The following is a 16,773-nucleotide window of genomic DNA, read 5'->3' as shown; positions in this document are numbered from 1 at the left end:
TAAGCAAGGAGCTTGGGGCGAAACAGAAGTCAGAATTCAGGCCCTGGGGGAGCAGCCAACTCAAGCAGCTTGGGGCTCCCTCTATTTTTTGCTTTAAAAAAAAGACTGATGTCACCTTGACCTATTTTCCTCATTATTAATTTATAGATGAGCCATGGAAGAGAAAATTCATGAAGACAAGAACTGTCAGGGCTGGAAGCCACCTAAAAGGCCTGTGTTTCTGTTTCCATTCCCTCATGGAGGTGGGGAAGGAAGCAGAGGTTGAGGAAAGGCAGCGAAGTCAGGAGCAGAGGTCGCCCCTGGACCGGGGCCCTGGTTCCAGCCCGGAGTCTCTCTCTAGACACAGAGGCCGCTGGCCCCTGACTTTGGCTTCATGCCACACCCCTTGGGTGCTAGCTTGTAATAGTTTTCCTCATTTTAAAATAAACCTTGAGAGGTAGACTTACAGATAATCTTCAGATTTTCTTTTCTGCTGGGTGTGATTCTAGGGTCATCAAATTTTCAAAAGGCAAAGCCTGGAATTTTAAGGGAAAATGGTAAAATTTTACAATTTTGAAAGATAGCACAGTTGATGAAAATCACCCCTGTGTCCCTTCTTATCTGAATGAGGGGAAATTTGAAGAACGTCCTTGATGGACAGTGATGTCCTTTGTCTCCCTTCAAGGCCATCACTATGACATGTGGGGTGGAAATTTCTGCCTTCCCCTCAGGGGCCTGGAAAGTCTAAGAGCCAAGGAAGACCATTGTATTACGTGTGGAATAGAGACTGAGTAATAATATTTGGAGAAGTGAAATAAATCCTCATCTTTTGATGTTTATTGCTTTCTAAAGAAAATCCTTATTCCTCTAATTCGCATGACTCCATTAATAATGTCTAGCTATTAAAAAGAATTTCTTTCGGTAGAAAAACATTATTCTTTATGTGAATCAATTATTTCCTGTGCTCAAGTCACCTTGGGCCAGAACATAATGAATATTTGTGAGATGGGAAGGTCAGACACGCTGGAACTGAAATTCCTTTCAGGGCTGAGAATGAACGCTGCCCAAGACTAGGAATCCTGAGACGTGTGATACCATGAAGTGTCAAGGAAACGCTGGCACAAGAATGCCACGTCCACCAGCCCCCTTACCAAGAGATCACAGAGTCTCCAGATGAGTGAAGGGTCCCTGCTCGTTAGAGGTTTACTGAGGCTTCCTCAACCAGGCACCCCCACTTTAATGTCCCACCTGTTTCTGTGTATCTTTCCCGCAGACTGATGGAGAGATGAAACGGATGCCTGGTGGGTCTTCAGTCTTTCTTAGGACAGGACTTGTGCCCAAGAGCCTCGAGTCACTCTAGACATGGCCCAGAAAGGTAAAGTGTCAGCACAACCTGCTGGGAAATCACCCACCTTTGTTCCTTCCTTTCATGCAAGAAGAATGATTGATGACGGCTCAAGAAATAAAAGACAGTCCCTATTTAGAAAAGGTCATTAAACGCAACAACCACAATGAATAAATTGCTGCAATTGTAAACCAATGGTGAAGGCAGCTCCTTTCCTTCCGGGAGGGACCATTCCTAGCATGGGAGGGCTGGCAAGGCATCTGCAGACACGACCCTTGAACACAGCCGCCCCCTCAGAGGTGCTCACGTGATCTCCTCCCCACTCACCTCTACTGAGGCAGCCATTCCCCACCCCAGCACCATCACAGAGGCCTGAGTGCTGAGCGCAACGTGTGATCTCCCTGACCCAGTGCAGACTGGGGACCTGCCTCACCCAAGGTGCAAGCCAGGACCTGTGATCTCCCTGACCCGGTGCAGACTGGGGACCTGCCTCACCCAAGGTGCAAGCCAGGACCTGTGATCTCCCTGACCCGGTGCAGACTGGGGACCTGCCTCACTCAAGGTGCAAGCCAGGACCTGTGACCTCCCTGACCTGGTGCAGACTGGGGACCTGCCTCACCCAAGGTGCAAGCTAGGACCTGTGATCGCCCTGACCCGGTGCAGACTGGGGAACTACCTCACTCAGGGTCCAAGCCAGGACCTATGATCTCCCTGACCTGGTGCAGACTGGGGAACTGCCTCACTCAAGGTGCAAGCCAGGACCTGTGACCTCCCTGACCTGGTGCAGACTGGAGACCTGCCTCACCCAAGGTGCAAGCTAGGACCTGTGATCGCCCTGACCCGGTGCAGACTGGGGAACTGCCTCACTCAGGGTCCAAGTCAGGAACTGTGATCTCCCTGACCTGGTGCAGACTGGGGAACTGCCTCACCCAAGGTGCAAGCCAGGACCTGTGATCTCCCTGACCTGCTGCAGACTGGGGAACTGCCTCACTCAAGGTGCAAGCTAGGACCTGTGATCTCCCTGACCCAGTGCAGACTGGGGAACTGCCTCACTCAAGGTGCAAGCCAGGACCTGTGATCGCCTTGACCTGGTTCACACTAGGAACACTGCCTCACCCAAGGTGCAAGCAAGGACCTGTGATCTCCCTGACCTGCTGCAGACTGGGGAACTACCTCACTCAAGGTGCAAGCCAGGACCTGTGATCTCCCTGGCCTGGTGCAGACTGGGGAACTGCCTCACCCAAGGTGCAAGCTAGGACCTGTGATCGCCCTGACCTGCTGCAGACTGGGGAACTGCCTCACTCAAGGTGCAAGCTAGGACCTGTGATCTCCCTGACCCGGTGCAGACTGGGGAACTGCCTCACCCAAGGTGCAAGCCAGGACCTGTGATCTCCCTGACCTGGTGCAGACTGGGGAACTGCCTCACCCAAGGTGCAAGCTAGGACCTGTGATCTCCCTGACCCGGGGCAGACTGGGGAACTGCCTCACTCAAGGTGCAAGCTAGGACCTGTGATCTCCCTGACCCGGTGCAGACTGGGGAACTGCCTCACCCAAGGTGCAAGCCAGGACCTGTGATCTCCCTGACCTGGTGCAGACTGGGGAACTGCCTCACCCAAGGTGCAAGCTAGGACCTGTGATCTCCCTGACCCGGGGCAGACTGGGGAACTGCCTCACTCAAGGTGCAAGCTAGGACCTGTGATCTCCCTGGCCTGGTGCAGACTAGGAAACTGCCTCACCCAAGGTCCAAGCCAGGACCTGTGATCTCCCTGGCCTGGTGCAGACTGGGGAACTGCCTCACCCAAGGTGCAAGCCAGGACCTGTGATCGCCCTGACCTGGTTCACACTGGGAACACTGCCTCACTCAAGGTGGAAGCTAGGAAATGTATTGCTCTCAAAACAGCCCAACTGATGAGCATGTGAGGAAGGGGCCATGTGAAACTTATGTACAGGGTCCAGGTTCCTGGGCATCGGCATCACTAGGGGAGCAAGACCACCACCCAGTCTTGGCACCGCGCGTCCCCTGCCTGCACTGCCAGCCGGCCAGACTCCACCTAGACCTAAACACAGAGAGACCTGTGAATGCAGTCCTGTCCAGGGCAGCCTCCAGCTCGCAGCTGGATGCAGAAGTTGGGGAATCGCGTTTTATAGACCCTCACCCATGTCCTCTGCCTGACTTTTGTCTGTAGAAAAAAACTCTAGTCCAAATAATTGTAACCAGAGAAGTGAGAGAATGCAGAAAGGGAAACAGTTAAGTAAGACAAGATAATACTACTTTAGCCACTAAGCCAAGTCAAGGATCTTTAGTTCTTCCTCGAGGACTAGAAATAATATTCTGAGTCCTTGGGGCTTTGGGGGGACCCCGAAACCCCACCAGGTGAGAGCAGCTAACAGTGTGTGGCCCACAAGCATGCAGAGGCCGGATGGGTGGGAACCAGGAGGTTGACGACGCTGACTCCGGATTACTTCACCACCAACCGAGCAGAAGAACGTCCCTGAGCTGATCGCGCCCTGCTCCTTGAACACTCCTCCTGACCCTCTCTAGGTCGGGACACGGAGTTTTGAGGGGGTTAGCCTGCTGTTTCTTCCCTTTGTGTGCCAAAGCGGTAAAGCTAATTTTTTTTTCTTCTTCTTCACTCAAACCTCCGTCTCCGTGTTTCTCTTCGGCTCCTGTGAACAGAGGACAAATTTCAGCAGCGCTCAGCCCCAAGTGGAGCCTTTCCCCAGGGTTCTGCCCTCACCCCTTTTCTCCGGCGCCGCTCCCTCGGGGGCGTGTCCGTGCTGGGAGATGGACAGTAGTGGACTGACCTCTCCCCAGCCGGTCCCAGGGCAGCTCTGCTCCTGGAAGCCCCCATCTGACATCTCCATCTCCAGGGTGTGCTCACGCACTGCAGCTAAACCAACCTCCCTGATGGTGTCTGCTACACCTCCCACCTTTAATACCCCCTGCCCCGTCACACTAATCTCTGCCTGGGCGTGATCCTGACCTCCACCTTCCCCCCATCCCCACTTCCAGTGAGCTGCCCAGTCCAATGAAGTCTCCTGCCCGAGATCCCAGCTGCCGCACACTTCTCCCTGAATTCCCGCCCTGCCTGCCAGCTGCTCCTGTGGATACCAGGCTTCTCCAGGAAGCGCGGACTATCTCTGTGCACACTACTGTTCTCTTTTTCTCTGAAGCACATCTAAACAGCTCGTGACTTACAGCGTAACATACACAGAGAGATAGGTAACTGAAAAGAGTTAAAACATCACACAAAACGCGGCTGCTCTTTGCAACATCAATACAAAACAGGCATTAGACTAAAATAAAAGTGCGGATCCTCAACAATCCAAAGATTCTATGAGATGGAAGATAAAAACCTGAGTATCATTGAGCTGCATATTCAGCTTTGGGAGACTGGCTAAAGACTGGATGGGGCCACCATTCACGAGTTCCTCCTAAAGAAAGAGCTTAGCACTCCTGCTTGCTTAGTGCTAAACTTGGAAATCAACTCTGAATATTCATTGGAAGGACTGATGCTGAAGCTTCAATACTTTGGCCACCTGATACAAAGAGCCGACTCACTGGAAAAAAAAACTCTGATCCTGGGAAAGATTGAGGGCAGGAAAAGAGGGTGGCAGAGGACGAGATGGTTGGATGGCATCACTGACACAGTGGACATGAACTTGAACAAATTCTGGGAGATGGTGAAGTACACAGAAGCCTGGCTTGCTGCAGTCCACGGGGTTGCAAAGAGTCAGATATGACTGAGCGACTGAACAACAACAGAAAACTTGCAGGAGGAAGAAACTAAATGTTCAAAAACAGATAGCGAGTGTGATGACACGCGTACTCGGAGGCCAGGCGGAGCAGAGAGAAAACATGAAATCGGACTTTCCAATGGGCTGTTAGTTTAACAAGCTTTTACAAGTCTGCCCTGAATCTCAGGAGGGAGGGGTGCGAATTGATTGCATAGTTCCTCATTTTAACCACTTGGGACCCAGCCCAAGGTCCTTCCTCTGGCATTTATTGCTGATCTGGAAGGGAAAGACTACCATGTTGCTGTGGAAACCATTATGAGAGGAACAGACCACACTTCTATCTGAACCAGAGTAGATGCATCCAGGCATAAACACAGGCTGGCGTCGGAAGTCCCAGCCATGCCCACCCCTTTCCTTCCCTCTTCCTGCACCATCTCAGATTCAGCCTTGCTCCCCTCTTGCCCTGCACCCTACCTAACCAGTTACCTGGTCTCCCAGCAACCACTCTTGGCATTATCCCCCACTCCTGTTCTTCGGTGAGCTGCATACATGTTCAATCATTCCAACCCTGCCCTGGCCCAAAGACCCCGCCGTGCGAACAACTCTATTTCCATCCTCTCAGCTGCTTCATGTCCCTCGGGGTGCAGGTCTCCTTGGCAACTCAGTCCAATTCTTCCTGCCTCAGGGCACTTGCACCTAGCACGCCTCAGCCTGGAACATCCCTGGTGGTGAACCAGGAGTTTCTATTTTGTTCATCCTGATATTCTTGATCCCCAATGGAAGTGCTGGCAATGTGGTGTTGGAAGCATGAAGGCAATAAGAATGCACCGAGCTGGGGGAAGCTGGCAATGATCAGGCTAAAACAGACAGTGGGGAGCACTTGGTTCAACCGAAGGGAAGTGTCTCAAACCCTGGGAGTCCAAGGACAGATAAGAGAAGGTAAAGGTTTCTAACCTTGTCAGTGTTGAGTGACTGTGCTTAGTCGGTCAGTCGTGTCTGATTCTGTGACCCCATGGACTGCAGAGCGCCAGGCTCCTCTGTCCGTGGGAATTCTCCCAGCAAGAAGATGGAGTGGGTTGCCATGCACTCCTTCAGGGGATCTCCCTGACACAGGGATCGAACCCAGGTCTCCCACATTGCAGGCAGATTCTTTACCATCTGAGCCACCAGGGAAACCCAAGAATGCTGGAGAGGGTCATCTATAATGCTCATCAACTGATTTAGTAAAAGGGGCCCATCTGCAGAGAGGGCTTCCTAGTTTTACAACTAACGATAATGATGACCATCCAACACATGCCTCTGGACGCTTGTCCCCTTCTCTAAACTTAACTTGATAGGTTGTTGTTTCACAGGGGCTAAGTCATGCCTGACTCTTTGTGACCCCCATGAGCTGCAACACGCCAGGCTTCGCTGTCCTTCTGTATCTCCCAGAGTTTGCTCTAATTCATGTCCATCAAGTCGGTGATGCCATCCAACCACCTCATCCTCTGTCGTCCCCTTCTCCTCCTGCCCCTAATCCCTCCCAGCATCAGGGTCTTTTCCAATGAGCTGGCTCTTCACAACAGGTGGCCAGAGTATATCCTGGAGCTTCAACTTCAGCATCAGTCCTTCCAATGAATATTCAGGACTGGTTTCCTTTAGGATGGACTGGTTGGATCTCCTTGCAGTCCAGGGACTCTCAAGTCTTCGCCAACTCCACGGTTCAAAAGCATCAATTCTTCGGCACTCAGTCTTCTTTATGGTCCAGCTCCCACGTCCTTACATGACCACCTGAAAAACCAAAGCTTTGACTGTCTGGACCTTTGTCAGCAAAGTGATGTCTCTGCTTTTGAATATGCTGTCTAGGCTGATCATAGCTTTTGTTCCGAGTGTCTTTTAGTTTCATGACTGCACTCACTGTCTGCAGGGATTTTGGAGTCCCAGAAAATAAAAGCTGCCACTGCTTCTACTGCTTCCCCATCTATTTGCCATGAAGTGATGGGACCCGATGCCATAATCTTAGTTTTTTGAATGTTGAGTTTTAAGTCAGCTTTTTCACTCTCTTCTTTCACCCTCATCCAGAGGCTCTTTAGTTCCTCTTCACTTTCTACCATTAGTGGGATATCACCTACATATCTGAGGTTATTGATACTTCTCTAGGCAATCTTGATTCTGGCGTGTGAAACTGATGGGACAAAGGTCTTATTCCTTGGTATTTTCACAGACAGAGGCTGGAGCACAGGAGAAAATAAGCAATTGTTTAGTTGATCCCTTTGCTATGTTGCAGCTTTATGACTTCATACAGTAAACTCAGCCAGTCTCTATCATTTGTGCTAGCAATCTAATTCAGTGTCTACTAGGAAAAGTTCACCTTGAATGTGGGGATATACATCACTTCCGTTTCTCAGAGCAGCTCTCGTGTGGTAAGAGTCGAGCAAAGAGGCACCTGGACACAGGGGTCCCAGCCATCACCTGGCCCAGACGCTGAACCTGCAGATCAGCCTCCACAGGGCCATCCTGGAATTCCCAAAGCTCTGAGGGGTGCAACTGTGATAGAAATGGACGACCTTGAGTCTCCTGGGAGGTGTATCATCAGTGGCGCTCCGCTAATAGTAACGGGACTGCGATGCGCTCAGCTACTCCTAATAGTGCATACTTTCATTCTAGTCATGACTAGAACAATTAATCACACAGGATATAACCCAGACTCCCAATTTCCACGGTGCTATCTATTAATTTTAAATTAATGCTGTGCCCTTTGTCAATGAGCTGCAGGTGCTTCATAATAAGAGAATAAACATAAGTACATAATGTAAGAACACTTTTGGCATCCACTATTCTTTTCTTTTTTACAAATGAGAGATGAAGCCAGCTTCCAGCTCTGATTTAAATGTGAAGTCAGAGCTGCAGCGTCTTCTTTTTATTGAGAAGAAGGAGCCCTGGGTGGGGGAAGGGATTGCCCTCCCATCCCCAACCAGTCTTCCCTAGTCACCAGCCCTGTGACCTTATGGGGCTGGCCCCACCCTCCACGCCCCAGCCTCATTCTGCTGAGCAAAGTAGGAGCGGCTTGGCTTTGTTCTCTCATAGGTTTTTTGCAAGCATCTCGTGAGATTGTGCTTGTTGTCCAGTCGCCAAGTTGTGTCCGTCTTTCTACAACCCCCTGGACTGCAGCATGCCAGGCTTCCCAGTCCATCACTGTCTCCTAGAGTTTGCTCAAACTCATGTCCATTGAGTCACTGATACCATCCAACCCTCTCATCCTCTGTCATCCCCTTCTCCTCCTGCCTTTAATCTTCTCCAACATCACAGTCTTTTCCAGTGAGTCAGCTCTTCACATCAGGTGGCCAGAGTATTGGAGCTTCAACTTCAGCATCAGTCCTTCCAATGAATATTCAGGACTGATTTCCTTTAGGATGGACTGGTTTGATCTCCTTGCAGTCCAAGGGACTCTCAAGTGTCTTCTCCAACACCACAGTTCAAAAGCATCAATTCTTCGGTGCTCAGCTTTCTCTAAGGTCCAGCTCTCACATCCACACATGACCACTGGAAAAACCATAGCTTTGACTGTATTTTCAGTCTTTATTATCATAGAGTCTATTTTTCCCAAACTATACTATAAAACTATAAAGACTATAGATTATATTAATTACAACTTTATACAGACAAATCCATATAGGAAAAAAAGTGCCTTGAGATTCCTCAGTCTGTGTTTAGAATCTCAGCTAAAACCAAGGTAACTGTCCCCAAATAACTTGCCTGAAGCCCCTTGACTCCATCCCCTCTGATCACATCCCTCTTTTCCTTTCCTTGTTCTGTGTAAAGAACAAGAAAGCTGGTTGCGGGCATGATGGTGAAACGACTGGGTCCCATGAGTCGTTTTTAAAAGGATTTGTTCCTTTCAGCACATTTGAATAGGAGTCAACTCTTACTTTATATGAATCTCTACCGAAGCATAACAGATATGCTGAGTAACAACTGAGACTTCATCTGTGTGTGCATATCAGTTATCTGTTTCCATGTAAAAAAAATTCTGCAACCATAACACCTTAGGACCACTGTATATGTATCTTATATGCTCAGTTTTTTTTTTAGATTAAGCTTTAATTGACATACAAAAGCACACATTTAATACACACATCTTTGTGGGTATGGAGATATGCACGCACCCATGATTGAGGGCAGGAGAAGGAGGCGACAGAGGATGAGATGGTTGGAAGGCATCACCGACTCAATGGACCTGAGTTTGAGCAAGCTCTAGGAGACAGTGAAGGAGAGGGAAGCCTGGGGTGCTGCAGTCCATGGGGTGGCAAAGACTCAAACTTCACTTAGCAATTAATTGAACAACAACGACACTAGCACAACACCCATTGCACCCACCACTTCCAAAGCATGTTGTGTTCTTTTTTGTGTGTGTGGTTTCTTTCTTTTTTTTTTTGGTAAAAGCATTTAATATGAGATCTATCTTCTTTGCCTGTTTTTAAGAGCACAGTACTGTATGAATTCAACCACACTGTACTCTCCCGCAGGGTCTGTGGGTCAGGAATGAGGAGGGCACAGCTGATTGGCTGGATGCTCTCATTATAGCCACAAGCCTGCGAAGGGTTGGCCGGAAGTAAGTTCTCACTTGGAGGGACTGGGAAGGACCCACTTCCAAGCGCCCTCAGGGTGTGGGCAGGAAGCACTCCTTGTAGCTCTCAGCTGGGGCTGCCCTCAGCTCTTTGGCCAGTTACCTCCTCAACCAGCAAAGGCTTCTCTAAAGCCAGCCTGCTTAGACGGCTTCAGATAATATGGTATAATCCCGGGGATGACTTTTGCCATATTTAGCTGCTAAAAACCAAGTCATATGTCTCACCTGTATTCAGAGGTGTAGCTACCTTTCTGCAGGGGATGAGGAGACGCCTTAGAGATCTGACCTCCTTAAAAGGGCATGTACGCCCCACCCCGTGTGAAACAGATGGCTGGTGGGAGCTCGGCTCGGGGCTCTGTGATGACCTGGAGGGCCGGGACGCGGGAGGGAGCCTCTAGAGGGAGGGGACACACGTCCACTGGTAGCTGATTCACGCTGATACAGCAGAAACCAATGCTGCGATGTGAACCAGTTACACGCCAGTACAAAGGGGACTTCTAGAAGCACCAGGGTAAAGCCCCACCCTCACGTAAATAATCACCGCTTCAAATGGTTTATTTCTACACAGTTTTCTGAAAGTAAGGCTTACCTGTATGAGAAGGCTTTTAGATGGGAGCATCTTGCAAAAATGAACCCTGTGAGAAGCCAGGGTCACACACACACACACACACACACACACACGCACACACGCACACACACACACGCACACACACACACACGCCTGATTCAGCATATTGTGACAGGCTTCTACCAACGTGATGTGCAGGTGTAAGGGTGGAGGGGTCCCAGATGGACAGGAGGGGGCTCTTTCTTGCACTCCCGCATGCTCAGTCACTGGCTGGGAGCTGCCTGGGGTGAATCCGGGGGGCCCTCCTCCTCCACCCCCACCCCTGCTGGGCGCGGCGGGGCCAGAACTCAAAGCCCACTTCCCTGATCTCACACTAAACGGACCACGTGCTTTTCAGATGTTATTCCTGTGCTTTAGGCATTCCACTAGAATGCTGAAAACACAGTCTAATTTTCAAGGCTTCAACTAGGCAGTGCTTTTTGAGAGCTTTGATTTACAAAATTGGGAGTTGGTTTACAGTTGATTTCAGAACTTTCCATAACGGAGTCACGGGTAGGAAGAGGGTGCTATTTAGTTTTCAAGACTCCAAGATCATTTCACTGGGAAGCTAGTCGAGACCTCCCCTGGGAAATCACATTTAGGGAATTTTGCTTTCCTGGTATTTTATTAGGTTTTGTTTTATTATTTTGGTCTTGGGATATTGAACACATAACCCACAGGATTTTCTTATATATATATATTCTGACTGTGTATATATAGAGAGAGAGCAAGATGAGGAAGGCATATACACATACATATGATATATGGTCTATATTCAGCTTATGTGCACATCTATACATATGTATATATGTATGTGTGCATACTTTTTTGAATTTTTAAGATTTTAAGTCAGAAGCAAGTGAAATGGGAAAAGACAAGACTCCTGATGCCTCAAAATCCTACTTCTAAGGATAACTGTTTCACAGACAGAACAGACTGTAATGGGTTGTTTTGTAACCTAAATGAATGAGGATAAAAATTATTCACAAAAGAACAACTCTGAAGGCAAGCCTTAGTCATTTATAACTACAAATGTTTAGTAAGAAAAGCTTATCATCTGAATGTACATTTTCTTTAAAGCAGTTGGGGGTTTTTCTTAAACCAGCCAGTGGGCAGTGGTTCACTGACCCTCCCAGCAACTGTAGGAAGCAGGGACTGTTAGTGCGTCATTTTAGAAGTCAGGGACTCAAGGCTTAGAGAGAAGATGGGACTTGCCCTAAACTACATGGTCCAAATGTGAGCGTGTGCTCAGTCATGTCTGACTCTGTGACCCCATGGACTGTAGCCCACCAGGCTCCTCTGTCCATGGGCTCCTCCAGGCAAGAATACTGGAGTGGGTTGCCATTTCCTCCTCCAGGGGATCTTCCTGACCCAGGGATCAACCCACATCTCTCGTGTCTCCTGAATTGGCAGGTGGATTCCTTACCACTGCACCATCTGGGGGGAGCACTCATGGTCCCGAGGCTTAGCATTTTTTCTCTGTTTTTAATTAAACTTATTTGTAAACATGTAAGATGAGAGAAGCATGGATATTGCAGAATAGAAGTTGGAGGTAAGGATGCTAACCATGAAAGCAATCTAAAAGGCTTTCACTCTTTTAAACAGTTTTCCAAATCTCTTTTAAAGAACAACCTATGGAAAGCTGAAGGTAGCGACATGGTTGATCTGCTGATTATACCCTTCACATTTTCCCACTTGAGTGAAGAGAGCTGATCTTTGCACTTGTGAGCAGAACACATTCGCAGATTAAGGACCAGGGTTGTAAGTGGTGCCGTGTGAGGGGTGTGACTGAAGAACAGCTGGGGCAGAAGTGCGCCATCAGCGCTGACACGGCCACAGCCTGCTCCTTCGGGGCGCCGCCTACATTTAGGGGGCAGCGTTGGTCACGAAGGGAGCTTTCTGTCACACAAAGCCCGTGTGGGATCCTACACCACAAGCGGAGATGCACAAGCCGGTGTAGTGACTGCTAGCCAAGCTGAGCAGAGCAAAACTCATGAAACCGTCATCACAGGCCATTGGGTCCAGTGTGGAAAGAACGTGAGACACGGTGCTGAGACGCATGCTTGCAGCTGCACTTAGGATTCTCTTTCTGATCCGGCAAGCTTGGCTCTTGTCAAGGGGAGCGCCGTGTTTGCGGTGGAAATGAGAGGTGCTTGTGATTCTGTGTGGCTAACGCCTGGGTTCCTCCTTACAGATGTCCGCTGAATGCAGCATTCTGACGACCTCCACACGGTAACACACAACCTAAGTCCACAATGTCAGAAGCCCAGAGCTCTCCTGAGCTTACTCAAAGCCCGAAAGACACCTAGCTCACTCTTTGCAGAGGAGAGTAAGCCATAGTTTAAGGAAGCAGGCTCCAAATGGGCCACTAATATTCAAATCAGAGGTTCTGGGCCTGACAAAAGAGCCTAATTTGGGAAAGACAAGAGCACCGTCCTCAACTGGGAAAGCCCATCCTTACGTGGAGAGGGCCATCCTTACGTGATCAAAATACCCTTCGCCCCCCAACCTAGCTTTATGGATATAATTGACATTTAGCGTCATGTAAGTTTAAGATGAATTATGTGATGATTTGATGTATGTATATACTGTGAAATGATCATCACAGTAAAGTCAGTGAACACATCCTAAACAACAAGGTTAATTATTTACCCAACATAATAACCTTTCTCTTTTGGTTTAAGAACATTTAAGATCTACTCTCCTAGCTACTTTCAGGTATAAAAAAATTGCTAACTACAGTCACCATGCTGTACACTGGATTCCTAGAACTTACCATATAATTGAAAGTTTGCACCCCTTGACTAACTTCTTACCATTTCTGCCTTAATGCCAGCCCCTGGCAACCACCAAACCACTCTTTATTTGTTCAGCTTTTTCAGATTCCACGTGTGACATCATACAGTGTTTGTCTTTCTCCGTCTGACTTACTTCACTTAGCGTAAAGCCCTGAATGTTCACTCATGTTGTCACAAATGACAAGACTCCTTTCTTTTTCATGGCTGAGTAATATTCCATTGTGCTTCCCAGGTGGCTGTGTGATAAAGAACCTGCCTGCCAATGCAGGAGATGCAAGTTTGATCCCTGGGTTGGGAAGATCCCCTGAAGAAGGAAATGGCAAAACACTCCAGTATTCTCACCTGGAAAACCCCATGGACAGAGGAGCCTGACTGTCTATAATCCTTGGGGTCGCAAAAGGGTCAGACACAGCCCCCAACTAAGCAAAAACAATATTCTGTTGCACTAATATTATGCCTACACTTTTTTTCTCCATCCTGTGTCAATGGGCACCTTGATTGGTTCCATGCTTTGATTTTGGATTAATGCTGCAATGTACATTAGGGTGGAGATATCCCTTAAAGACAGCGATTTCGAATCTTTTGGTTATATACCTAGAAGTAGAATGACTAGATCATCTGGAAGTTTTACTTTTAATGTTTTAAGAACCCCATATTCTTTTCCATAGTGACTGCACTGGTTTACATTCCCACCAACAGTGCAGAAATGTTCGTTTTTCTCTGTATCCTCATCAGTTCTTGTTGTCTCTTATCAAAATGGTCTCTCTAACAGGTGTGAGGAGTTATCGTGTGGTTTTGATTTGCATTTCCCTGTTGATCGTTAGTGTTTAGTTCTTGTCCAGTTGTATGCCCTCCTTAGAAAAATTTCTACTCAGGTCCTTTATCCATTTCTATCATTTGCCTTTTTGCTATTGCGTGAGTTGCTTATATATTTTGCATATTAACCACTAATCATTTAACTGTCTTGCAAATATTTTCTCCCACCCAGAGGTTTTTTTGTTTTGCTGATTGTGTCTTTTATTGTGTGTTTTGCTGATTGTGCCTTTTTAGTTTGATATGGTCCCACTTGTCTATTTTTTCTTTTGTTGCTTGTGCCTTTAGAATCATATTTAAAAAATCATTGGCAAGGCCAGTGTCCAGGAGCTTTCTGCCTACGTTTTTACCTAGGAGTTTTAAGATTTCAGGCCTTAAATTAAGATTTCAAGTAAATTCTTGTGAGAAGTGTAAGATATTGCTTCAATATCATTCTTTAACATGTGAATATTCAGTTTTCTCAACATCATTTATTGACTAGATTGGCCTTGAATAGAATCTATTGAATACATTCTTGGCTCTGATGTCAAACATTAGTTGACCATGATTGTGTGGTGTTATTTCTGAGGACCTCGGTTCTCTCCTGTTGGTCTATGCGTGTTTCTGCGCCAGCACCGTACGGCTGCTTCTTACGTGCGTATGTGCTCAGTGGGTCAGTCGTGTTTGCGACCCCATGGACTGTAGCCCACCAGGCTCCTCTGTCCATGGGATTTTCCAGGCAAGAATACTGGGGTGGGTAGCCGTTTCCTTCTCCCGGGCATCTTCTCCACTCAGGGACGGAACACTCGTCTCTTGCATCTTCTGCCTTGGTAGGTAGGCAGGTTCTTCACCACTGCACCACTTGGGACAGCTTCATAGTATTGTTTGAAATCAGGAAGCATAATACTTCCAGCTTTGCTCTTCTTTCTCAGGATTTCTTTCCTCTGTGTTGGAACAACAGAAGTCTGATTCGTGTTTGTTTTATTTTCTGTGAAGAATGTCATTAGCATTTTGATGATGATTACACTGAATCCATAGATGGCTTATAGACATTTTGATAGCATTAATTCTTCCCATTCATGAATGTGGAATATCTTCCCATTTATTTGCCTTCTATTTCTTTCATCAATATCTTATACTTTTTAATGTCTTAAAGTTTTCATCTCTTTTGTAAAAATTTGTTTCCATATTTTTTATACTATTGTCAATGAGAATTTTTCCTCTTATTTCTTTTTCAGATAGTTTGCTGTTAGTGTTTAGAAACAACTGATTTTTGTATGTTGATTTTGCATCCTGCAACTTTACTGTATTGGTTTATTACTTCTAAGAGTTTTTTGGTGGATTCTTCAGCATTTTGTGTACATAAATTCATTTAATCTGAAGTAACAATTTTACTTCTCGTTTTCTCACTTGGATGGTTTTTAACTTCCTTTTTGCCTGGTTACTCTATCTAGGGCTCCCAGGACTGTGTTGAATACGAGGGGTGAGACTGGGCACCCATGTCTTGCTCTTGATCACAGAGGAAAATCTTTCAAACTTGCATCAAGTATGAACTATCTGTGTTCTTGTCATATGTGGCCTCCATTATGTTGAGATATTTTCTATCTTAATATGTTAACAGCTTTCATCGTGAACAAGCATGACTGATGATTACAGGTCCAGGCCAACCTCAATAATCAGCCAAGTAAGGCATGTGTTTTTACAGACACAACTTGCCTTTAATTGTTAGGAGAACGGAGAAATGCAACCATTAGGAAAATGGTCAAAGAAAATCATCGACAAAGAAGTGATACCTGAAATTAATACTGAAGGTGGAATAGGGTGTTACATGATCTCTCCACTCTAGTAAAATAAAATTTTGTGTATGCTGTGATAAAGAATCCACCTGCAATGCAAGAGAAGTAGGATAAATCTCTGGGTCAGGAAGATCCCCTGGAGGAGGAAACAGCAACCCACTCCAGTATACTTGTCTTGAGAATCCCATGGACAGAGGAGCCTGGCGGGCTACAGTCCAAAGTGTCGCAAAGAGCTGGACATAACTGAGTGCAGAATGCATGGGGTCACCAAAAAATTAGAGCATTTGTTCTTGTTTTATACCTAGTTCAGAGGACAACGAGGGCATCCACATGAGAAAAAACCAGGATTCCTGTAAAACTCGAGTCACTTAAACTGCAAATGGCCTGCCTGCTAGCATGTGAGTAACAGAGAAGAGCATTTTAACAGCAGGGGGAAATCGCAACAGGGAAACACTGTTTATAAACTAAGGAGAGAGAGCATACATTTCATGCTCATTTTAATGTCTCAGGTGAATGCTTGTTTCTGTACATATCTGAGCCCTTTCAGTTTTCCAACATTTACCCATTCTGCAATGTAAGCAGTCTTTTTATAGTGACAGAGCACTTCCACAATGCTCACTTCAAGAGGAAATATGCATTTCACTCCTGGCATGATCTTTGGTTTAATTTCCAATGATAGAAGTCCAGGTGGGAAATAGAGCTTGCTCTTCAATTTCAAGGCAATTCTGTTTCCAATGAGGCAGAGCACTCATCAGACACCTTCAACCCATCTGCTGACTGCAAACCGAGCTCCAAATCTCTGAGACAGAATTGTTGCAGGAAGGGGGGACCCCTTCCAGGGCTCGAGACTGGGCTCTTGTCTAACACTCGGAAATGAACTGTCCGAGGAGACACATGCGCTGAGAAAGCAAGAGATTTTATTGGGAAAGGGCGCCCGGGGGAGAGCAGGAGGGGAAGGGAACCCAGGAGAACCGCTCTGCCGCGTGGGCTTGCATTCTTGGGTTTTGTGGTGATGGGATTAGTTTCCAGGTTGTCTTTAGCCAACAGTTCTGACTCAGAGTCCTTCCTGGTGGTGCATGACTTGTTCAGCCAAGATGGGTGCCAGCGAGAAG

At 47.2% G+C, this 16,773-nt stretch overlaps 1 long non-coding RNA gene across 1 annotated transcript; it reads right to left on the bottom strand.

The window, feature by feature from the left end:
- Positions 1–477: 477 nt before the first annotated feature.
- Positions 478–3,789, bottom strand: LOC136146652 (uncharacterized). Its single transcript, XR_010659028.1, has 3 exons — positions 3,728–3,789; positions 1,228–1,335; positions 478–515 (listed from the first exon to the last, which is right to left on the bottom strand). It is a non-coding gene; the product is annotated as an uncharacterized lncRNA (long non-coding RNA).
- Positions 3,790–16,773: the final 12,984 nt, after the last annotated feature.

The sequence above is a fragment of the Muntiacus reevesi genome, chromosome 14 (assembly GCF_963930625.1).
Source record: "Muntiacus reevesi chromosome 14, mMunRee1.1, whole genome shotgun sequence".
Lineage (NCBI taxonomy): Eukaryota > Metazoa > Chordata > Mammalia > Artiodactyla > Cervidae > Muntiacus > Muntiacus reevesi.
The sequence above is the reverse complement of the archived record's forward strand: the minus strand, read 5'-3'. Positions and strand labels throughout refer to the sequence as shown.